The 24536-nt window shown below is 42.2% G+C and overlaps 1 protein-coding gene across 3 annotated transcripts in view; it reads left to right on the top strand.

Moving 5' to 3' along the window:
- Positions 1 to 3413: 3413 nt before the first annotated feature.
- Positions 3414 to 24536, top strand: part of STAT5B (signal transducer and activator of transcription 5B) — a 58697-nt gene continuing 37574 nt past the window's right edge. For 2 of the 3 annotated variants that reach the window (XM_070394438.1, XM_070394440.1), the window contains exon 1: positions 3414 to 3491. The gene's annotated coding sequence lies outside the window, so the exon portion shown is untranslated. The remainder of the gene's footprint in view (positions 3492 to 24536) is intronic. The other variant, XM_070394439.1, reaches the window with a different exon arrangement.

Below are 24536 nucleotides of genomic sequence, written 5' to 3'. Positions count from 1 at the left end.
AACGCTTTCTGAACCACTGGTGGCGACAAACCTCCAGTCTGAGGCCCTGGAGATCCGGGGTCTCTGCCTCCCCGGTCCGTTCAGTATCCCAATGCCTTCTGTAGCTCCTGGGGCGTGTGCTAATTTAATAGGGAAGAAACAAGAGAAGTTCCTAGGTGTCCTTCCTTGGCTCCTGTGTGGCCAGTGGTCCCCCAGCGCCCACCTGAGTCCAGAGAGGTCTGGAGAGGGGAGCTAGAAGAGTGTGGGTCTCTGGCCAGAGAGGATCATGGTTGTGGTTTCAGTTACATTTCCAGAAAATGGCTTCCTGCTCTCCCTGTGGGCAGGCAGGGCTGGGGGAGAATGTGAAGTGCGGCATCTGTTCTCTGTGGCAGCCACATGATGGTCCATGAAAACAAGGGAGGGAGTCAACGCCTGGTTAAGAATAAATCAGAGTTCCCTAGGTCCGTGGTCGGCAAACTGCGGCTCGCGAGCCACATGCGGCTCTTTGGCCCCTTGAGTGTGGCTCTTCCTAAGCCTTAGGAGTACCCTAATTAAGTTAATAACAATGTACCTACCTACTATCGTTTAAGTTTAAAAAAATGTGGCTCTCAAAAGAAATGTCAATCGTTGTACTGTTGATATTTGGCTCTGTTGACTAATGAGTTTGCCGACCACTGCCCTAGGTGGTTTGGGTCAGTGGATAGAGCGTCGGCCTGTGGACTGAAGGGTCCCGGGTTCGATTCTGGCCAAGGGCACATGCCCGGGTTGCTGGCTTAGTCCCCAGTGGGGGGGCGTGCAGGAGACAGCCGGTCAATGATTCTCTCTCATCATCGATGTTTCTACCTTTCTCTTCCTCTCTGAAATCAATAACAATATATTTTTTTAAAAAGGACAGTGTTAAAAAACGAATAAATCAGAGTTATAGACAAGGCTGCCCACCAGACTTCCAGGCTCTCCCTCAAGCCTCTTTCTCTCCTGGGCCAGGCTAGCGTGGGCGAGGAGATGACATCAACGCTCTCCTGTGGACATTTCTGCACGTGCAGGTATGCCTCCAGGACCTTTCTGTGTGGGCTCTCTGCTGGGTCTTTCTGGATCCTAGCTTCCTGTTCAATTTCTTTCTTTCTAGGACTCCTTATGTGTTATGTCTCTGTCTGGTGTCCCCTCAACGTAGGGGATTATATCCCCGAGGCCCAGGGGAAGAGGGTCTCACCTCATCTGAATTGGCAAGTAGTTAGAGGTAGGTATTGGACCTTTCTTCCTGTCTCAAGTTGACAACATTCTTGTTTTGCTGAGGGAGCGACCCAGAACATTCTGTTCTTCGTGTCTGTGTACACAGCCAGCCAGCTCTAGCTTGGTACCTAGTGGTCAGTCAGAGATGTGCTACAAGAGGAGCAATAAAGAACCTTCCCTGCCCACCCTCCGCGGCATTCAAACTAGCACCCTGAGGCACGGCAGCTGAGGCAGCTGGACGGACCAGTCCTAGGAAGAGGGGTGCAAATGTTAGCTGCTGCTAAAATCAGTTATAATAGTTAACATCTCTGTAGTGCCTTACAGCATTGGAAGCACTTCATATGTATTAACTCATTTCTCACCAGAATGCAAGAAGGTAGGTCCTATGACTATAACCATGTTACAGTGAGGAAATTGAGGCAGAAAACTTAAGGTCACATGGCTGAAGGAATTGACAGTGAGCCTGGTTTTAAAGTCTGTGCTATTAACTACTACACACTCCTCCTGGTTTTCCATTTCTTTTCCTAGTGCAAAGAGTTTGGTCCTCAACTATTTAGTGGATGTCTGCTCTGGGCTGGGCACTGGGTGGGGGTCTTAAGGGGAATGGGATACTGTGTCTGCCGTTTGGGGGTAGAGAAACGCATAAACAAATTGTCCTTTAACACCAGAGGTGCCATAATAGAGGCATGAACGTGTGGTGGGGAACAGGAAGGGCGAGGTTTGTGCTGCCTGGAACAAGTGTCACCGAAGGGCAGACATCAAGAGAGCAGGAGGACATTCCAGGCAGAGGGAACAGAATGTGTGCAGGTAAGAAAGAGAAATGTGGTGTGCCCTGGTGTCGAAACATCATGGACAGTGACTGTCAGAGGGGTTGCCAGAGAGTTCAGGGCTGGTGCTTCTGTCCAGCTTCCTGCTCAGGCCTGTCCTCCTGCTCCAGCCTCCAAGCTCCCTGTACCTACCCTGTGCCAGGTGTTGGCCCAGAGTGTGGGATAGAAGCAGGAGCCTGGGTCAGGGAGAAGGACTTTGTGATCAGCTGCAGACACAAGGATCTTTGTGGCCGGTGTTATTCTGGGGGTGAAGAGGAGGCTGCTGGGAAGAGCTGCCAAAGGAGGATTATGGGAGAACTTGAGGCCTTGGTCATCCCTGGACATGTAGATTTTCTGACTGTAGGGAAGGGATCTCTGTGTGTATGTGTGGGGTCCTTCTCCTTCTTCTGTCCCTGCCGCCGGGGCTCTGGAGATCTGACATGCCTTGCTTTGGTGCTGGCCCTTGGAGGGTTGCCAGGGAAACCGTGGGCCAGCTCCGGAGATGTACCCAGAAGAGAGGAGAGTGGGTGACTCAGGCTGCCTTCTCAGACACTGCACCCCCTCCCCATTACGTGGAAAAGGGTCTCAGAGACCTCTTGCTCCTACAGCAGTGATCCTGCTTATTATTTTTTTGGGGTAGAGCAGTCAGCCCCTCCTGCAGCTCTGACTGCTAGCAATATTCCCCAGGGAGCGAAATGGTCTCAGCCGCCCAAGTCCCCCATAGATACACTCTGGAACAGTGGACGGACCCAGTTGGCCAGGGTGAATGTAAACTGGGTCCTTCCAGGCTCTCCACCGTCTGGGTGGTGAGCAGCAGGAGCCCTGGCTGAAACGCCCTCCTGGGAGCAAACCCGGGATAATTATTGATGGGCCAGTGGCGGACTTCTGACCTCGGCTTGGGAAGGACAGGACCCAGAATTCGAGCCTAGGGAAGGGAGGTGGGAGGGCTGAGGAGGGGGGGGGAGGGCGCAATCCACACGACCACACAGTCCGGCCCGAGCCCCGCGAGTGGTGGTCCACACCGAGCGAAGCAGCATGTGCTCATTGCTCGTGGGACCTGGTTGGGCACCCGAGTGGGGAAGCCACACCACCTGGGCCACGAGGGGCTGCGCGCGGCGCCGGCCCCCCCCGGAGCGTGCAGCCACCCGGGGGGTGCGGAGGGTATCCGGTCCCTCCCGGGCGGCCGCGGAGGGGGTCAGAGGGACGGCGGGCTCGCGAGCGCGCTCCAGGCGGAACCAGGAAGCGGCGCGCGCGGCGCGGGGCGCGCTCCGGGTGGCGGGCGGCGCGCGCGGCCGATCTCCGCGAGCGAGCGGCGCGCGCGCCCCCGTGGGCCCGGGCGCTGGGAGAGTCGGCGGCCGGAGCCGTCACCCAGGCGGGGACCCTGCGCAGGCGACTCCGCGCGGCGGCCCGGAGGCGGGAGGGAGCGAGCGAGAGGCGGGCGGAAGGCAGCTGCTGGCGCCCGAGGGGCTGGGCGAGGTAGGAGCGGAGGGGCCAGCTGGGCGCGGGGGCCAGACCGGCGAGTCCTCCCGGGTAGGGCCGAGCGCCGCCATCGCTCCCGGGCAGGGAGGCGGCCGCGGTGGCCGCGCGGGGCGGCGGGGGCGCGGGGCGGGCGTGCAGGGGGCGTCGCGCGGGGGCCTCGGCGGGCGGAAGGTGCAGAGCCGAGGCGGCGTGTGCGCCCGTTTCCAGGGAGGGGGCGCGAGGGTCCCCGGCGCCCAGCCCTGGGAGCCGAGGGGCCACTCACACTTTCACGGTGCAGTTCCGAATAGCCCCGCCGCCCCCCTGCTGTTCCTCCTCCTTTCAGAAGCGGTGTCTGCGACGGTGGGTGGGCGAGCCCGAGGTGCCCGGGGGCAGAGGGTCAGCGGAGCGTCAGGGAGCAGAGCCTTATAAGGAGTCGAGGCAGCGAATACGAACGTGTCGATGAGGCTCTGGGTGCGGGATCCCACATATGCACCCGCCAGGCCCCGGCTCGTGCATGCGTGAGGAGGGGGATGCAGCGTGTCCTTTTTTTTTTCCCCCCTAGCCCAGGATAAAGAGTAAAAAAAAAAAAAAAAAAGTGCACCTGAGGTCGGGGTAGCTAGAGAATCGGAGGAAGGGGAGCCGTGTGTCCCCAAAGCTGGTCTGAGGCTGGAGGAATCTGGCAAGATGGTCAGGAAGGAACGTGTGTGGAGCAAGAGGCGATTGCAGACACTTGTAGCCAGCAGTGATGGAAATGGCCCGGGAGACACACAGGTGCCAGCTCTCAGGAGGATGAGATGAGTGAGAACCACCAGAATTTTAAAGGCGAAAAGAGAGAGCGGTCCTCTCTTTCCCTAGAGCCACGCCAGGTTCTTTCCCGTCTGGTCCCCTGTCATGCTGTCACAGCTGAAATAAACAAGCCGTGCTCAGAGCGGGCGGGCGACAGGAGGCCAGCGGTGGAGAGGGCCCTGGCGGTGATGCCACCACGTTCTTGGATGGTGCAGAAGAGGAAACTGAGGCCCGGCAGGTGGAGTGCGTGGCCTGCACAGGTCGCACAGCTGGGAGGTCGTGCGGGGACTGAAATGTCGGCCCGGAGAGCTCGCAGATCAGTGCTGGTCCCAAAGCACAGCGAAGGAGTCGGTCTTGGCCTGCAGAGAATTTCATAAGTTGTCTCGGGAGTGCTTTGGGCGAATGAGTGCCCTTTGAAAGGAATAGTGTGTCATCAAATTATTAAACTGATCTTATGTCTTTTTTTTTTTTTCAGTCTTCAAATGGTGTTTATCGTCTGCTTGTATCTTAGGTTTCCAAAGTGGTTGGATAGCCGCCGAGGCCATAATAAGCTTTCAGCTGTTGAGAATATTACCTCAAATAATTCCGTTGTCGTTCAATGGAGATAGTAGAACTTCGCCCCTTTCTACACGGTTCTTCGGTTCTTGTGCCTTTGTTTATAGTCATTGGAAAAGGATATATTTTATTTAGTGCGCCTTCCATCGTTTTTAGAAGACGATATACTGTATTTCGCGTGCCTTTCGTGTTTTCTGATTTTATTTTGTAACACTGAACGTCGGATGGGTTCTGAGCATTTTTGATGGATTCCACATTTGAAGGTTTCTTGTAAGGCGTCGGTGTTTGTGTTTGTTTTGGTACCAATTTCCATCTCATGGAAGAGTACAGCTGTTAGAATTGATAGCATAGATGGGAAAAGGGCTGCCGATTTGCAGAAAAAAATGTACTGTGTGACCATTTGTGACGTCTGTCCTGTTGAATTAAAAGAGTACCACCCCTTTGGGCAGGTAAGTGTTACCTAGCAGATTACTTGTTTTCTGTGGCCTTTGGAAGATGAACATTTTGAGCACCTGGTTGAGACATAAAGGAATGGAGAGATCTTTCTTTAAAAACACAAAACATCAGAAAGAAGGGGAAAAAAAGTTGATTTCTATCACCAGCAGTTTGGTTATTGCATAACTTGGAGCTAAACTCTGCACAAAATCATTGCTGTATACCCAGCTACATAAGTTACTCGCCTTCTCACCAGGCCTTGCTTTTTCAGGATTCATATTTTTGTCGACAGGATATTAATATGGATTTTGTGTTAAGAAATTGAAGGTGGATGTGTTTCTTAGATGGGTACTTCATGTTACATGTGATGGGAGGGGAAAACAGTGCTATCATTGTTTGGAGTGTTACAACACAAATATTTTGGTCAGCACTTCCTATTGTGGCCCAACTTCTCATTTCATCTTCATTTCCTTGCTCTCAATTGATTTTTAAAAATGTTTATGTATCCAAAAAACACATCAAGGTGTCATTTATTGCACTTTTGGTATTTATGTCAGTTTTTGAAGTTATGTTAAAATTCTTTGAAGTTACATTCAAGTTATTTGTGACTTGTGTTGGGTTTATATTTATGAGTGTCCTTGTGGCGGTTCCTTTGACTTGTTTTTGTGTCGGTAGGTAACGTAGGTAGTCTTATAAAAGGAAGATGTTATAAGTAGGTAAATTATATGCTCAAGATTTGGTTGCAGGTTGAAGGTAGAATAAAAAAAAAAAAGCTTCACTATTCTAGTGCCCTACAAACATGTACGTATTCATAAAGTGCTCACGGATTTCTGAGTGTTCTTATGACCAGCGACACATTTTTCCTTCCTATTAGAATATAGATTACCACATTATTCCCATTTTTATTCACGTGTTTTGAGCATTGGAAACGTATTCTTTTAAAAAGTTATCCGATAACTCCAGGTTACTCTTCAGGCAAATATCCTTTTACTAGATAATAGAGTATCAAAATAGTTTGACTCGGGAACTTCTTAATAAAAATAATGTTTAGACGTTAGTTCGAAACTATCACTGTCCCCGATTTTGTGTAGTGTTTAAAGGAAAAAAAACTTTTCTTTAAATCTGAGCTTTGTTAATAGAACTGTTCTAAAATAAGAAGTGTTTTTCTCCCTGCAGTGTTAGAAACACAAGTTTTATGCTTCTTTCTGGGAATAGGAAGTCAGATTTAACAATCTACTTTCCATTGATTCGACAGGTTTTGTTTGGTACATTTAAATTGTGAGCATCACAGTGATAAAAAGTTTTTTAAAATTGTATTCACTCTTAATTAGCATGTCCTTATTTTAAGTAGAGTATTGACATGGGATTTTAAAAAATTATTAATGATGATTCTTTACTATTGAAAAACCTAAGCCAGTTTGGAGAAGATTTTACATACCTAGATCTGTGCTATTTTCACTAATCAAAGAGAGGAGTGGTTTCAGGTGTTAGATTTTTAGTTGGTTGAATGAGACCCTCACTTTTGGTGGTTTCAGGGTTTTAGATGACGTTTTATTACTTTTGTTAGTTTTGGTCACACCCATGACTTCCTTGGAAGGTAACTTTGAGGTTTGGTTTCCTTTTTTTTTATGGTAATATTGGGGTGGGGGTGCTTCCTGTTTGTATTTTCAAAATTAGGTCCACATAGTAACCTTCTCTGGTGTCACATTTCAGTTTTAAACAAAGACAAGCATCAGATGCCATGTGGTTTGTCTTTGACCTGTTGCGCTGCTTTATGGCAGTTTTACTGAGCTCAGCCCGAATACCCAATTGGGAAGGCAAGACATTCCTGAAACTTTCCCCAGCTCTCTTCAAGATTTAGCAGCCTTGGAAGAAATCTTAAAAAACAACAACAAATACGCAATTTTAAAAAAGTGTCGGGGGGGGGGGGGGCGGGAGGGGGGGCGGCTACAGCCATCTGTTTCCTCCCAGGTACCTAGAAACTGCACAGCACTAGATGGAGCTGAATCGTGTTCTGTGGAGCCTTGGATGTCAGCTTTTAAAGAAGGGTTGCCCAGCCCAGCCGCTGTGGCTCAGTGGTTGAGCATCGACCCATGAACCAGGAGGTCACGGTTCAATGCCCGGTCAGGGCACATGGCCAGGTTTCGGGCCCGATCCCCAGTGTGGGGCATGCAGGAGGCAGCCAATCAATGATTCTCATCATTGAAGTTCCTCTCTCTCTCTCTCTCTCTCTCTCTCTCTCTCAAGAAAGGTTGCCCCTGCTTTGTACAATATAGAGCCCCATGTATTAAACAGTGAATATGGTAGCTTTTTCTGGCTTCACCTGAAAGCCATTCAGAATGTCATGGAGGAGTTAAATAAGAGCAAGGAAACATTTAGGGGATGGTGGTAGAGCTTTGGAGGAATCCCCACCCTGAGCCGTAAACTCTCCCTTGACCCTCCCCAGTAATTTCCATGTGGTAGGTTACTGTTTATATGTATGTTGGAGTGTGAGTTACATGGAGCCTTGAGAAGAAGAACGTTCTTGAAAGGAGCATGTGATAATACTGTTTCAGACTTTGAAGCAAGTGGTCTTTTCTGGGCCTTCAGCTGGCTTGATTCTAAGAAGTGTAATGACTCAATAGACTCTTAATTTAATTGGCATTCTAATACGTTTGCCCTTTAGGGGTGCTTATCCTACATTTTCTTTTGGATCACATTGCTAAAGGCAGTACTGCATTAGCATGTTGTGCACTGATGCATTATGTGATTTGCAAATGCACAATGGTTAATACATACAGAGTATCATAACCTCCCTTACCCCCCTCCATTACTCAAGAAAGGAGAAGTTATAATTTGTCATCTACTGGATATTCTTTGAGTTTATTCATAATAGTTACATCCATTCCCATGTATTATAATACCATTTAGATGAAAAATACATATATTGATTGATAAAGAACATTTGTTTATCTTCTGGAAGCTAGCTTGCAAAATCTGGTCCGACACTCACTGTCCATTTAGTCTTCCCTTGCCTTTGACACTCTGACTAACTCTTTATTTTCCCAGATTTCTATTATGAAGAGAAATATCTCCATATTCTATGCACTGCGAGGTATTTGAAGTGCTTGTGCTGACTCATTTTTTTAATTATACTAAGATACAGAGGATGGTTTGAGAGCAGTAATAAGATTCTCAGAAAATATAAAAACTTTCCTTTCTGACTCGTTAGAGAAAGGTTGGGGAAGACAAGGGGAAATACATCAATGAGCCCGTCAGTTGTTGTTATTTGTTGGGATTAATTCGGTGACTAAGATTTTCAGTGCCCGTCAGGCTAGTAAAAGTGAGTTTGGCTTTACTCTGTAATGCTGCCAGGACAAACCCAAGGGTTTTCTAATACGCACTGCTTGTTTTCCCCTGGTAGGGGATTTTTTTGGCATATGGGAAATCAAGCTAAAGTTACCAGTAACAGCCACATCCATGATTTGTACTAAAAGTGATGATTTACGACTCTAGGCTATAGCTCTGCTTACTATGGGCTCCTCCGGGAAGATATACTCATTATCTATACACTCACTATTATGCCATCTTTCAAAAAGCGATCAGAAAATTTATTAAAAAGTAACTCAGATTATGTCCAAAGCCTAAAAGTACAAAGATAATAAAAATAATACCTCACACTGTCCATTTCCGGTGCCAAGCAGACAGTGTTATAGCTCTTGCCATGTTTTCACTCATGATCCTCTGGCAGCGGGGATGGGGGGGGGGGGGGGGGCGGTATTATCCTCAGTCAAAAGATGAAGAAATGGCCACAGAGAAGTTAAGTAACTTGCCCAAGGTCACATTGCTAGTAATGACGGCGCTGGATCCAGATCCAGGCCACTTTGATTTCAGAGGCGCATTCCTAACCCTTGTCCTGCAAAGGAGTGTGGGCAGCTGCCCTGTGCAGTAAGACAGCAGCTTCTTTAAGGCTCATATATTTTTATTTGTGTTCCAAAACGGACTCCTTTTTTTTTTTTTTTCCCATAGAAAAACATTTAATATATTTGGGATGTTTTGAAGTTATGAACATGATAAGCATTTTTTCCAACTAATGTATATGTTTCTGGTGGAAATTACATTAAAGCAGAGAGAGTCTTAACTTTAACTGTAAGTTGTCCTGTGTGGTTCTTTCACTAGCATTACCATATACACCTGTTTGTATAGGAGAAGTGCTATAAGCTGTCTTGTTGGCCTTTATTTACAAACAAAAGGAACTCTTGTGCCAATGTGGCAGGTGACATAAGTGTTTGTTGGCCGAGGACTCAAGTATCCAGCTCATTTTCTTGACAGCTTTATTTTGAAGGGATTTGTGGTCCCATTCTTGTGTTATTAAAGCCACTGATTGTGATTTCTGAGATAGAAGGACTTAAGAATTTTAATTTGGGGGTGGGGGTAAAGGCAGCTGAACAAATTGCTGTGTGTTTAGGGCGAGGCAAATGGTCATTAGAAACCAGTCTAAGAAACATATTCCTTTTCATATCTGATGCTTATTTTCTCTGAGCACTTTCCCTTGGAGGTGGATTGTGAAGTTAAATCTTGAAGATATAATTCACAAGACTCTACATTGTGCATTGTAGTGCCTTGTTCCTAAAGTGTAGTGATTTGAATTTGAAAGATCAAGTCAGGGGTGAGAAAAAAACTTTAATTCCCTGAGCAGAGAGTATAAACTAGTTCAAATAAACAGAGGATGTTCGCTTCCAGGATTGTCAAACTGTCACCTTTGACCAGGGTTGAATTTTCTTTGAATGTTGACAAAAGTTACAGTGTCAGTGGAAAAAGCTTCATGTGAAGTATCTATAACTCAGAATTTCCTTATGTTTGTGTCAGTGAGATCCTACAATTAACGCTTTTTAACTTGTCTGTTGAGTCTAAGAAGCCTTCAGTGGGGTTTTCCAGCCTTTAGGTGGGAGTAAATTAGAAAGTTTATGAAAAACTATTTTATGTTGTCTAACATTCAGAGCCTGTAGCTGGTGGCAAATCGCTACTGTTTTTGTAACGAATGGGATTTGAAAATCCAACCCGGGGGACATGTCCTAACTAAGCAAGATTCACAAATGTCATTGTAGTATTTATAAAAAGAAACTGCTTAGCACTGAATCTGTTGAGGTACTAAAAATTGGAATTTTCCAGCTTTATCATAGAGCATTCTTCAAAATAGAGTCATCCATCCTTTAGAAATAATGCTAATTCTATTTTTTTTGTTTCCTGTTTCTAAAAATCTCTTGGTCATCTTTGAGGCTTGAGGAAAGTAGCAAACTGGAGATTGACAGAAATATGCAGCTCTTTACAAAATGTAACCGTCAGTTTACCCGGTGGGTTTATGTTTTTAGGATTTGTGATCTGTTTCCGGTAGAAAATGAGGGAGAATTATAGTGAGAATTGGACATTGTAGAGCCTCATTCCAAAAGGTGTGGGAGGTCTAATATATAGAGATGCAATGCAAATATTCCTTCTTTTTATGTTGTTATTGTTTCAGTTATGTAGTGATAAATGGAAACCCTGAAGCTTATCCTAAGATAAGTGTATCTTGTAATGAGTTTAAATAGCAAGTGAAAATACTAAATTCTTTGTGATATGAATAGAGGTTGGCCTTCTTCTTTAACTGTTGAAGGTATTAAAACAAAATGGAAAACATTTGGCTTCCTGAATGACATGGCTGCAGTCAACATGCTGAGCTGGTGATGAAGCATGAACTCTTGATTTTGCAACACCAGAGCAAAGCATGTAAGTTTAAAGGGATGGGTCCTTAAGTAAGATAGCTTAGTACCTTAAGCACGCATTTTAAATTTTGTCCTAGAAATGTGACATCGTCCGAATTTATGGATTTGAATTTTTATTACCCAAATGTGAAGTCTAGTTTGGACAAAACTTAGCATTATATTCCAGTTAATCGGTACATTTGAACAGGACAAACTTAAAACAGTGGCTTTTATGGAACAACTCATAAAAGAATATATTGAAATATACATATTCATATACAATATGCATACATCTTAAAAACTTCTTTGTGCTCATAATGCCAGAAACTAAAGGTAAATGACAAAATAAGAAAAAAAAAATTTTTTTTATCCTCACCTGAGGATATTTTTCCATTGATTTTTAGAGAGAGTTGGAAGAGAGAGGGAAAGACAGAGAGAAATATCAATGTGAGAGAAACACATCAATTGGTTGCCTCCTGCACGTGCCCCGACCAGGGAGGAGCCTGCAACTGAAGCACCTGCCCTTAACCAGAATTGAACCCGGGACCCTCTGGTCCATAGGCCGGTGCTCTATCCACTGAGCCAAACCAGCTAGGGCAGAAAAGTATTTTTAAAAATATATATTTTATTGATTTCAGAGAGGAAGGGAGAGGGAGAGAGAGATAGAAACATCAATGATGAGAGAGAATCACTGATCAACTGCCTCCTGCACACCCCAGTTGGGGATCAAGCCTGCAACCCCGGGCATGTGCCCTGACAAGGAATTGAACCGTGACCTCCTGGTTCGTAAGGTGATGCTCAACCACTGAGCTGCTGGCCAGGCAGACTAACAGCATTGAAAAAATAAAAACAGTGTTGCTTAGGAATATGAGGGAAATTGACACTTCGTGACTCATTGGTTGAAATGTAAATTGGTGCTTTTTCGAAGTTTGATATGTGTATTGAGAGCCTTAAAAATGTCCCTACACTTTTACCTAACAGTTCCATTTAGATGACAGAATCTCGAATGTGTTCAAAGATTTGTATACAAGGCTATTCCTCATTGTTTTATTTAAAATATCGATAAATTGGAAAACAACTTCATGTTCAGCATTACAGGATTAATGAATTTTAAATTTAGGAATTTCTAAACAATGGAATACTACTCAGCAATTTCAAGTCATGTTATGAAAAATATTTAATGACTTAGGTAAGGTTTATAATATATTACTAAATGAAAAAGCAAATTATAGCCCTGCTGGCATGGCTCAGTGGTTGAACATAGACCTATGAGCCAGTCACAGTTCGATTCCCAGTCAGGCCATATGCCCAGGTTGCGGGCCTCAGGGTGGGGCGTGCAGGAGGCAGCCAATCAATGATTCTCTCTCATCATTGATGTTTCTATCTCTTTCTCCCTCTCCCTTCCTTTCTGAAATCAATAAAAAAACTTTTTTAAAAAGCAAATTATTTTTTAAAAACCACATACAGTTGTGCTTGGAAAAAAGAACAAGCATGAAAAAAAGATTTCTTCTGGAGTGTGAGATTCCAGATGTGTGTGTGTGCGCACTTCCTAGCATTTCCTGTTCATTATTACCTGTTTAATGAACAGGAAATACTTTTTCACTCAAGAAAAAAGTTACTTTCATGAATTGATAAAGAAATTGTGATATTTATATTCTTTCTTTATATATAATGGAGTGTTAGCCAGCCATAAAAATAAGGAAATCCTGCATTTGTGACAACATTGATGAACCTTGAGGTCATTATGCTAAATGAAACGGCAGACAGGGAAAGACAAATATTACGTGATCTCACTTAAATATAGATATAATAATAATAAAAACAACAACTCATAAAAATAGCAGATTGGTGGCTGCCAGGGGCGGGTGGTGGGGGAATGAGTGAAGGTGGTCAAAGAGTATAGACTTCTGTTGTAAACTCTGGGGATGTAGTATGCCGCATAGCGACTATAGTTAACAATGTATTGTATAATTTAAAGTTGCTAAGAGAGATATTAAAAGTCCTCACCACACACACACACACACGCGCGCGCACACACACACACCCACGCGCACACACACGCACACGCACGCGCACACACACACACGCACACACGCACACACAGAAACACACACAAATTGTAACTATGTGGTGGGTGTGTTTACTAACCTTACTGTGGTAACCATTTTGCAATACATCAAACCATTGTACACGTACACTTTAAACTTCCACAATGTTATATGTCAGTTATATCTCAATAAAGCTGGGGGGAAAGTAATTTTTTAAATGACATTTGTGTATTGATTTATCTTAGAATAAACAACCTGTTTTTGTTTTCAGTTAATGTTTCCTTTTTAGGAACAGAAAAATGAATAATTTGCATTGGTGTTAACTATTTGGCATGGTATACTTATTTAGTATGATTAGATGATGTATTTTGTTGAAGAGCTATATTAAAATCATCACCATTGTATTCAACATTTTCAGAGTTAAAATAATTTGAACTTGAGCACTGAGTTATTTCCTATACTTGGTGGAATGCTTCATAAACTGATAACAAATTATATTGTTTTCTAAATATGATAAAGAAGTTATAATGTTTTATATACTTGTGTATGTGCTCTGCTAAACTACTGTTCTTTTCATGTTGAAGGTGTGTGTTTGTTGTTGTTTTGACTTTTGGAAAAAAAACAGGCTTAGTTTATTTTAACTTCTTACAACCCTGAGCATTGTATTATTTCAGTATATTTTCTGCACTTGCTGTTGTACTGCTTTCTCTTCCATGATGATACCTACAAAGGTTGCTAGGTTTCTTTTCCTTGTAATTCCATTAGTCATGCCTAATGACCTCTAAATGTTTATTATGGTATTCATTTGAGAATATCTGGTAAAGGAAATGTCTAGCGAAAGATACTTTCTCTTGGGTATATGTCATTAGTAATACAAAAGACATGTTCTGACTTAATTAAATTTACATTAAGTAGTTTATTTGTAACTAGATTTAAGGAGTTTAAAGAAGAAAAAGGAAAATAAACTATAAGTTGATGTTTTAGGAGAATTCTGGAGCCACGGCTATTTAGGTCTTTATTACTTTGCAGCAAATAAAATTACAATCTTAAAAAAAACAACACGTAATTTTTGAGCCCAGCAGAAGACCTACTTATTTTATGTAAATGTCATCTCAGTAAAAATCTACCTTAACTTAGATTATGCCTTGTAATTTATTGTAATGAAATTTACTGTAACAGAATTTTATTTTAAGTTAGTTTTTTTAAAAAAATATATTTTATTGATTTTTTACAGAGAGGAAGGGAGAGGGATAGAGAGTTAGAAACATCAATGAGAGAGAAACATTGATCAGCTGCCTCCTGCACACTCCCCACTGGGGATGTGCCCGCAACCAAGGTACATGCCCTTGACCGGAATTGAACCCGGGACCCTTGAGTCCGCAGGCCAATGCTCTATCCACTGAGCCAAACTGGTTAGGGCTTTAAGTTAGTTTTGAGACTACTAAAGTATAAAAGAAACCAGGTAGTATCTTTTAATGCTTTTTAAACCTAAATCCATAAGTAGTTAATTCAAATTCATAAAGATAAATACTTTCACATATTGAAAATAAAATTATAGCCCTAGCCGGTTTGGCTCAGTGGATAGAGCATCAGCCTGTAGACCGAAGGGTGGTGGGTTTGATTTTGGTGAAGAGCATGTACCTCAGTTGCAGGCTCGACCTCCAGCCCTCGTCGGGTGTGTGTGGGAGACAACAAATCTGTGTGTCTCTCTCACATTGGTGTTTCTCTCTCTGTCTCTCCCCCTCCCTTCCACTCTCTCTGAAAATACATGGAAAAATGTCCTCGGGTGAGGATTAAAAACAACAACAACAAAAATGGCCAACAGTTGGATTCCATAAAAAAAAAGAAAGCCATAAACATATTGCCCAATATGCCTTCATTAATAAACCTGTTAATTTTTTGGTTCTTTTTGCTTATAACTTCTTATCTCCTGTCTCCTGAAAATTTGATGATCTCATTTAATCCAAAATTATGTTTTCCTTTGGTTTCAGTTTATTTGTAGTTGCTGATTTATCACTGTGATATTATTGTGACCAGTTAGACCAGTTTCTTGTCTTACGTATCTTAGACATCTTTACCAAACCATGAGGTATTTTATAAATCATTTAAATTTGGGGGCCTCAAATTTAGCATCGTATATTTTATAATAATAGCATCAATTAATTATGCAACATATTTTAAAAGTTATACATAAAATGATTTATCACTGTCTTCAGGAAAACTAGTTACTTGTTTGTGTTACTTGTCTTTATCCGATTTTGAGAACTTGGCTATCCTCACAAAGGTAAGTCTTTTCCAATCTGTAAATCTGAAGGTTATCTTTTTAAAGGAGTTCAATGTATGTGAGATTCAAAAGACTGCAAAAAACACCTTCTTTCAGACGTTAACATAATTTTGTTGGAAACTCTTTAATTTGTTTTTTTGTCCCTTAGTTGCTAGAGGGCTTTTTGAAGTTTTATGTGTGGGAGGGTGGTGTTTAAAATACCTCCAAGGTGCCCAGCCCGTGTTGTTCAGTGGTCGAGCCAGGAACCAGGAAATTGCAGTTGGATTCATGGTCAGGTCACATGCCTGGGTTGCAGGCTCGATCCCCAGTAGGGGGCATGCAGGAGGCAGCTGATCGATGATTCTCTCTCATCACTGATGTGTCTATTTCTCTCTCCCTCTCCCTTCCTCTCTCTGAAATTAAATAAATAGATAAATAAACTAAAACACCTCCAAAGTAAGTAAAGAAATGTATTCCAAAGTTTTATAGTAATTTGGCTATTTAAGTAAGACTTAGTAAGTACTAAGTAAATATTTGTTGACTAGTGAATGAATGGGCTGTACAATCATACCTGCTTTTTAAGGCACAGTTAGACAACACCTTGACCCATTAAACTAGATTTGCCAGTGGTTCTTACCCATTTGGGGATTAGAGGATGTTTTGAGACTCTGATAAAACCATTGACTCTCTTCCCAGTAAAATACACATACACATGAAATTTTGCTTACACTTGAAGAGGTTCATGGACTCTAGTTGCAAGCCCCTAATATAAACAACCAGCTCCCTATTAACACAGGTAATGGAATTAGAAAATATGGAGAAGAGAAAAATAATCCTAATATAAAAAGCAAACCTCTAGTCTGATCTTGTTATTTGGGGGCTCAGGAGGGACTTATTTTCTCAGAAACTTAATAAATATCAATCTACTTGACTATTTAAGGTATTCCATTATATAGCTCTACCATAATTTAGTTGATCTATTAATGGATATTTAGGTTGTTTCTAGTTTTGCACCTTTTAAAAATTAATTTCAGAGAGGAAGGGAGAGGGAGAGAGAGACAGAAACATCAGTGCTGAGAGAGAATCACTGATTGGCTGCCTCCTGCACTCCCCCCACTGGGGATCGAGCCCGCAACCCCGGCATAGGCCCCCAACCGGAATCGAACCGGGGACCCCCCCCAGCCCGCAGGCCGACCGACCCTCTATCCACTGAACCAAACCGGCTAGGGCTGGTTTTGCACTTTTAAAGACAACTCCATAGTGGGGATTCTTAGACTGAGTAGATTTTTTCATCTTTACCAGACCATCTCCTTAATGTAAGTTCTCGAAGTGGGGTTACTGAGTCGTTTGCATAGATAGTGCCAGCAGCCCCCCAAAAGGCTATCCCAGCTGGTGTGCCCACCAGTAACCAGTGCCATTTCCCCACATCCTTCGTGACCGAGTGTGGACAACCTTTTTTATCTTTGCTAGCCTCTCATACTTGTTTGTATTTCTTTGATTTCTAGCAAGGTTGGACAGTGTTCCACATGTTTATTGCCAATTTTGTTTCTTCTCTCTGATTTGCCTTTTTATATATTAGCCTGTTTTTCTATCATAAGTGCTTCCGTTTTCCCAGAGAGCTTTCTGTCTTACATATGACCTCCTAGTTGCTTCTTATTTATTTTTATATTTTTGGCTTTCAACTTTGTGTAGTATTTTTTGCAGTAAGTAAATGTAGTCTAATTTAGTAGTTTTTTGTTCTCTGATCATGCTGGTAAGACATGCCTAGAAAACCCATCCACACTCAAAGATTATTACGTTTTCATTTGTATTTGCTTTTAGAATATTTTAGACTTCTATTATTTTTATTTCTATTTTTTTGCATTTGTCTCTCTATTCATTGGGAATCTGTTTCTGTGTAAGAAGTGAGGTGGGCTCTAGCTGGTTTTGCTCAATGGATAGAGCATTGGCCTGGGGACTGAAGGGTCCTGGGTTCGATTCTAGTCAAGGGCACATGCCCGGGTTGTGGACTCGATTCCCAGCAGGGAGCGTGCAGGAGGCAGCTGATCAATGATTCCCTCTCATCATTGATGTTTCTATCTCTCCCTCTCCCTTCCTCTCTGAAATCAATAAAAAATATATTTTAAAAAAAGAAGTGAGGTGGGAATGTAGCTTTGTTTTCCTGAAAATGACAATAATCCATATTTATTGACCACTCACTGTATGCCAAGCACTGAGATAAATATTTCATATGTATTAATAATTTTAACCTAAATCAATTACAAATGGTTAGCCAGTTATAAAAAAAAAAATCCACCATTTTCCACCAGCTCCCTCTTTTTTCCATATGAAAATCTATCTTTATCATATACTAAGTCCTCATATATGTTCAGATCTGCTGCTTTTCTTTTATTTTTAAAATATATTTTAATTTATTTCAGAGAGGAAAAGAGGGAGAGAGAGAGAGGGAGAGAGAAATCAATGATGAGAGAGAATCATCGATTGGCTGCCTCCTGCACGCCCCCTACTGGGGATTGAGCCCACAATCCAGGCATGTGCCCTTGACTGCAATTGAACCTGGGACCCTTCAGTCTGCAGGTCGATGCTCTATCCACTGAGCAAACCAGGTAAGGCAGATCTGCTTCTTTTCTATTTTGTTCCGTAGATCAGTGCTTCTGAATATACCGTATTGTCTTATTAGGCATTTTATTTAGGTCATTAAATTTTTTCAGAGAATAAATCAAAGAGATAAGTAAGAATTTGCATGAATTTCCTTTGAAATATGCAGTAAGATAGATTTTTAATATGATTCCAAATGAATTTCACATTTTTTTAACAGATGGCAGATAATCACCAGTAGTTCCCTTAATGAATCACTACACCTAGTCTTCTTGAACATGTCTTTCTATGGAGATTCTGTAATAGAATAGGAATTTTTAAAAACAATACTCTGTACACTTCCACTCCAAATAGTGTAATTTCATACTCACATTTCAGTAAGTACAGTGACTACATAATTTATATATTTATTTATTTAAAAATATGTATATATTTAATCCTCACCTGAGGATATTTTTTTTTTCCATCTGCAACACAGGTCTGTGCTCTTGACCTGGAATCAAACCCATGACCCTTTGGTGCGTGGGCGGATGCTCTAACCACTGAGAACACCGGCCAGGGCCTTAAATTTTTTTAAATCAATTTTTTATTGATTATTAGAGGGGAGAAAAGAGGAAGAGAAAGAAACATCGATGTGAGAGTGGAACGTCGATATGCTGCCTCCCGCACACCACCCACCAGGGATTGAGCCCACAACCCAGGCAGGTGTCCTAACCGGGAATCAAACTGGCAACCCTTCAGGGCACAGGAGGGTGCCCGCCCAACTGAGTCACACCAGCTAGGCCAGAACCACATGTATTTCTAAGTGTTAATTTAAAAGCTTAGGATTGCTTTCAGAAATTTTTCCTTCTAAGCAAAATGTAGAAGGAAAGTTATAAATGTTACAAATAAGACATGAACTAGAAAATTATAAACAAGAGTTTTGTAGGAAATATGTAAAATATTATAGATGAGCATTGTCCAGTACAAATGTAAATGTAATTTTATAATAGCCACCTTTTAAAAAAGTAAAAAGAAATAGGAATAAATTGTAATAATATTTTTCTTTAATCCAGTGCATCAAAAATATTTCAACATGCAATCAATATAAAAACTATTAATGAGATATTTTACATTTCTTTTTTATGCTAATTCTTCAAAAATCTAATATGTACTTGACACTTACAACATATCTCAATTTGGATGCAAATTGTCCACCAGAAACACATGAACTGTGTTCAGATTTCATAAAAATCTCGACTTTATCAATAGGTTCACATACCCAACTTGTTCTTCCAGTAACTAAATTGAGCATCAGTTTTTCAATTTACATTTAAGTTCATTAAAATGAAACAAAATTTAAAAATGCAGTTTCTCCGTGACACTAGCTACAATTCAAGTGCCCAATAGCCCGTGTAGCTAGTGGCTGTCATAACAGACAGTGCAGTTGCAGGCTTTCTAAAGAAATAACATAAAATACGGGTTGTCTCCTCCTTTTAACATCTGGCTTACAAATAACTCACATTCAAATAGGGTGTCTTGCCCTCTGGGAACAGAAGCTACTCTTCCCTGAAGAAGATGACACCCCTAAATTCCCACCAAACACCCACCCCCAAACACACAAGCACTCCGTTTTGGAATCTGCTTCACCAAGGCATGCTTGAAGCATCTCCCACTCCTTGGAGGCCCTTCTCTTCCCTTGGGGGTAGGTTCTCCAGTCTGTGCTGTGTGGGAGCTGGGCTGGGAAGCAGACAGGGTGGAGGGATTATCTTGTTACTGACGTTACCCCTGACGAGAAATTCTAACACCGTTTCTTCAGAAACAAAATTATAAAGGGTAATTAGGTTTTGTAAGATTGTGGCTCAACTGAGGTTTTTGGGTTTACCTAGGGATTTTTTAAGAAATCTTTTTATAACTCTGAGAAAATAGTTTATGTTCCAAACAACAAGCATGCAAATGGGTTTTGGAATATGAGTTCATTTGTAAGGTGACCCGAGAGAGGGTCCGGGAAACAGAAGGTGCAGGGGCCTGAGTATTGAATTTGGATGCAGCAGCTTAAATGGTCTCTTATCCTCCATATGACCTTGCTTACAACTCCAACCCTAAACCTGTTCTGTTTTAGGTTTAACTATCATTCAACTATCAAGTCACTTTTAGACAGAGTTTTTGTTATTTTGTTTTGCTTTGGGGTGTGTGTGTGTGTGTGTGTGTGTGTGTTTGTGTGTTTGAAACAGTTTGCCTAGAAAAAAATCGTTTTCTTTTCGTCTTAGCTACTATTCATTTTTATGGTATACTTAAAGTTGATGTTTGAAATTTGGGATCTTCTAGTTACAGATGAAATTTTCCCTTTCAAAAGAGATTCCCGCCCCCTTCCCCCACCATGTTAGTTTAGCCCTAGGAGGTACCTGAGGAGGGGAGTAATTTTTAGTTCTGTATAGTTGAGGTGATGATCACTCCACCTGTGTGTGGAAGCCTGAACAGTTTCAGAAGTCCGTCTTGGTAGAGAGATTCTGGAACCTCCGGGAATACCTAAGCCCTTGGTTCTTCAGGCCTTCCTGCTTAGTTGATCTTAATGTTCTTTCTAGATCTCTGATTCTAGGAGGAACCTTTGAGGAAATGGCTAGAACTTCTGTGTTGTTTTGCATATCGGCTGACATCTAAGCCAAATTAGTTGGCTTTTTAATGTTAAATAAAACATCCAGTAGCTTTTAATAAGGTGTGCTTTAGGAACCCCTTTATTTTAGTATGGTGCCAAAAGTAGCTTAATTATAACACTTAAAACATTCTGGTATTCTTTATTGAATGTCATTGATTCCTCAATAAAATTGAGGATTATTTCCATAAAGGAAAATTATTTTCCCAATATAATATCACAAGCTATTTTAGAATATTTGAAATATTTTCTTAGGTGAAAATTTAAGAGCATATACAAAAGTTGTTATGCCCCAAGGAGTCTGATTCTTTTGTTTTAACATTCATTATATTCATTATATTGAATAAAAGATTGTTGTGTTGACTTCAGAAGTAGATGATGCATTTTAAAGTATTTAAAAATATTTTTAATACACCTAAAGTTTTCACTGTGATGTATTTGTTGTTTTAGTAGAATTTGACCTATATTTTATTCCGTGGGGAAAAAGATAAACTAAATGTTTGCCAGCCACCTACCACCTTGTGCTGTTATGCGTTGGTGGGTAGAAACTTGAGTCCCATTGTGAATTTTTAACTCCATGCTCTGTATTTTTAGAGCCTTGTAGAGATTGAATCTGCAAACCAACTTTGAAAGATAAATGATTTGATTGTGGCAAGCATGAAAGTTATCCTCTACATAAAACTGTCTTCTGGGGAAAAGCTGCACTAATACCCAATGACGTGATCTTCACGGTGGGATCCTTGATTAGACCCGATTTGTTTTGCACGTATTATAGCTCCATAAAGATGATCGACTTTCAGCAGGAATGAACAGATGTCCCGGTTTCATAAATTGCTTTCACATTGTCAAGGCATTCACAAAAGCCAGTCATCACCCTTGTTACTCTGATTTTGTTGAGACCCTTTGAAAACTTTCCCCCAAATATTGGTTTGAATGCACAGACCTTGCTGTTTACCTATAAGATTCTATAATAGTCAAGTGGTATCCTCCCCCCAACCCCCAACAGAAATAAAAGGAAGAAAACTAAAAACAAAAATGAGAAAATATAGTATAGGCTGTATTCATTTAAACTTTCAAGTATTTTTAATAGTAGATACTAGAGCCCTAGCGGGTTTGGCTCAGTGGATAGAGCATCAGCTTATGGATTGAAGGGTCACGGGTTTGATTCCGGTCAAGGGCACATACCTTGGGGGTAGGCTTGATCCCCGGCCCTAGTCAGGGCACATGCAGGAGGCAACCAATCGATGTATCTCTCTCACATCGATGTTTCTCTCTATATATCTCTCCCCCGCCTTTCCACTCTCTAAAAATCAATGGAAAAATATCCTTGGGTCAGGATTAACCCCACAAAAATATATTAGAGTCTAAGTTTAATAAAATACATATCTGTTTTGTTCCCTGCTATATCTTCAGTGTCCCCTCGGGAGTTTGACCGGGAGACCGGGAGTTTGATCGCTCGCTATGATGTGCGCTGACCACCAGGGGGCGGCGTGGAATGAAGGAAGGTCCTGGCCAGCAGCCAGAAGGCCCCGATCAGTCCTGATTGCCGGCCAGGCCTAGGGACCCTGCCTGTGCACGAATTTCATGCACTGGGCCTCTAGTCTCTGATAATAAGCTTTGGTTCGTGTTGAAGATATTTTAATTCTACTTATTCCCCTTTAATCTCAACAGAGAGGATATATTCAGAGGCTGCTTCAACCCCCAGAAGGGCTGAAAGCATGCCTTTCACTGTGGAAGAAAGAAAAAGAAGGGAAAGCCAATTCTCTGTTTCCTTTGAATTTCAGAGTTAAGGGTGGAAGAAATGTGAGTTCACTAGGCACGAACTGGCCCCCCCCCCCCCATTAGAAAAAACTTTTTTTAACCAGTTGAATCATTTTTAAGTGTCATTAAGTATATTAACATTGTCATGCAACCTTCACCACCATCCATCATCATTCCCAAACTGAAACTGTACCCATTAAATGATAACTCCCACCCCTGCCCCCCCAGGCCCTGGCAACCACTGTTCTACTTTTTTTTCTATAAAGAAAGTTGACTATTCTAGGTATCTCATATAAGTGGAATCATAATATTTGTCCCTTTGTGTCCGGGTTTTTTTGTTTTTTTTTAGTATGACTCTTTGTTTGGAGACTTGACAATTTTTCTTTTTCTTTTTTTTAAATATATTTTTATTGACTTCAGAGAGGAAGGGAGAGGGAGAAAGAGGTAGAAACATCAATGATGAGAGAGAATCGTTGATCTGCTGCCTTCTACACGCCCCCTACTGGGGATTGAGCCCGCAAACTGGGCATGTGCCCTTGACCGGAATCGAACCTGGAACCCTTTAGTCTGCAGGCCTACGGTCTATCCACTGAGCCAAACCAGCGAGGGCTTGACAATTTTTCTTACCCTTGCATTTCTAGTTTTTGCTGTGTACCTAGACCTAGCCAGTGATGCGTACACAGTAAGTATCCAAAGACACGTGAATTCAACAGCTTGTTGGATCCCGCTAGGGGGTTATTAAAGCTTTGAAAATGTGATTCCTAATCTGCATGTCGGTAGGCTTAGCTACTCCAAGCCTGCTGATAAACCTGCACCAACAGTAATATCAAAGATTAGGCTTGCTCCATGTTTCATAAAGCAAATTGTTCTCATTGTTATAGACTGATTATGAACTGGAAAATTACCGGTACATTGTTGTAATTGTTTATACAGACATTAAGACAAACTCTGTATAAAGGATAGCAGCTACAAAAAGAGGTGTTGATTGCAGCTTAAGAAATTATATGCTCATACTCATTTCCCCCCCCCTCCATTTTTCTGTTTTCATTGTATTTTCCCTTCTCCCTCCCTCTCTCCTTCTTTCCCTCTCTTTTTCTCTCCCTCCCTCTCTCCTTTCCCTTTCCTTCCCTCCCATTCTGTCCCTTCCTCTCTGCCTTCCTTCCTTTTTTCCTTCCGCCTTTCCATCCTTCCTTTCTTTTCTCTATCATTTTCATTTTTCTGAGTAGTTGCTACAGAGACAACCTCACCCTATTATCCAAATATAAATAACATAGTAATGGCTTTCTATCGGTCTGCCTGGAGGGAGAGGGGAAAAGAAAGTAATAAAACTAAAGAGGAAATATCCTTAATTTGTTTCTGAAGGATAAAAACTAACTTGTTGAGGAAAAAAGAAATATAATGGGAGCTCTGATTGGTAAAGAAACAAAGAGAAAGAGAGAGGGAGAGCTTTGGAGGGCGATTTGAAGAGTATCCCGTGCAGTTCAGATTTCAAGCAGGATCCCCGTCTGGGCGGCTTTAGAGCCTCTGACACTGCTTTCCTTAACCCCGTGTTCTCAGCCTGGAGTGTGGAGGGTCCGCAGCTAGACTCAGCCTTAAGAGTTTGGGCCAAAGCCACGAGGATAGGAGAGGTAATTTTTTACATTCAACGTTTATGATGTCTACAACCGCAGATGTTGCACGCCCGAGACAGAATTGACAACGGAAAGAATCACCCTGTGCCAAATCTGACTCCTCTCGGAGAGGCGGTGGGAATGGCTGTGGTGGCATTCCCTAACGTCGGTACCTGGGATTCCTGTGACTTTTCAAGGTGCTAGGCGTCTCCCCTGGTCCTTCCTGTTTAAACATGAATGGACGTCGATTGCCCTCATTGTCCCGCCCCCAGGCCTCCTGCATTTAGATGGCCAACATTCGGGAAGTTTGCTGGTCACAAGGAGATGCTGGCTTTTTCCGTTCCTTGTCACAGGGCCAGTTCAGTACGCTTTCCTTGGCACTTGGTTTGGTTTTCTTCACAGCAGCAGCTGCTAATGAGGGACAGCTTTTGAGCGAGCAGCTTGTCATTTTTGGCAGGGGTAGGGGACATCCATAACCATTCAAGACTCTGTTTTCCTTTGCTAAATTTACCTTACTACATGGAAGTGCGTCTGCAGTAAAAAATAGTCTGCACTCATGCACGGCGGTATTTACTGAAACACCTTCCCGAGTTGGCATTCGATGCTGCAGTTGGAGAACTCTCAGGAGACAAGTACAGGTTCCGCGTCTATCAGG

The sequence above is a fragment of the Myotis yumanensis genome, unplaced genomic scaffold (assembly GCF_028538775.1).
Source record: "Myotis yumanensis isolate MYYU_CA2020_CCGP unplaced genomic scaffold, mMyoYum1.0.hap1 SCAF_16, whole genome shotgun sequence".
In the NCBI taxonomy this organism is placed as follows: domain Eukaryota; kingdom Metazoa; phylum Chordata; class Mammalia; order Chiroptera; family Vespertilionidae; genus Myotis; species Myotis yumanensis.
The sequence above is the reverse complement of the archived record's forward strand: the minus strand, read 5'-3'. Positions and strand labels throughout refer to the sequence as shown.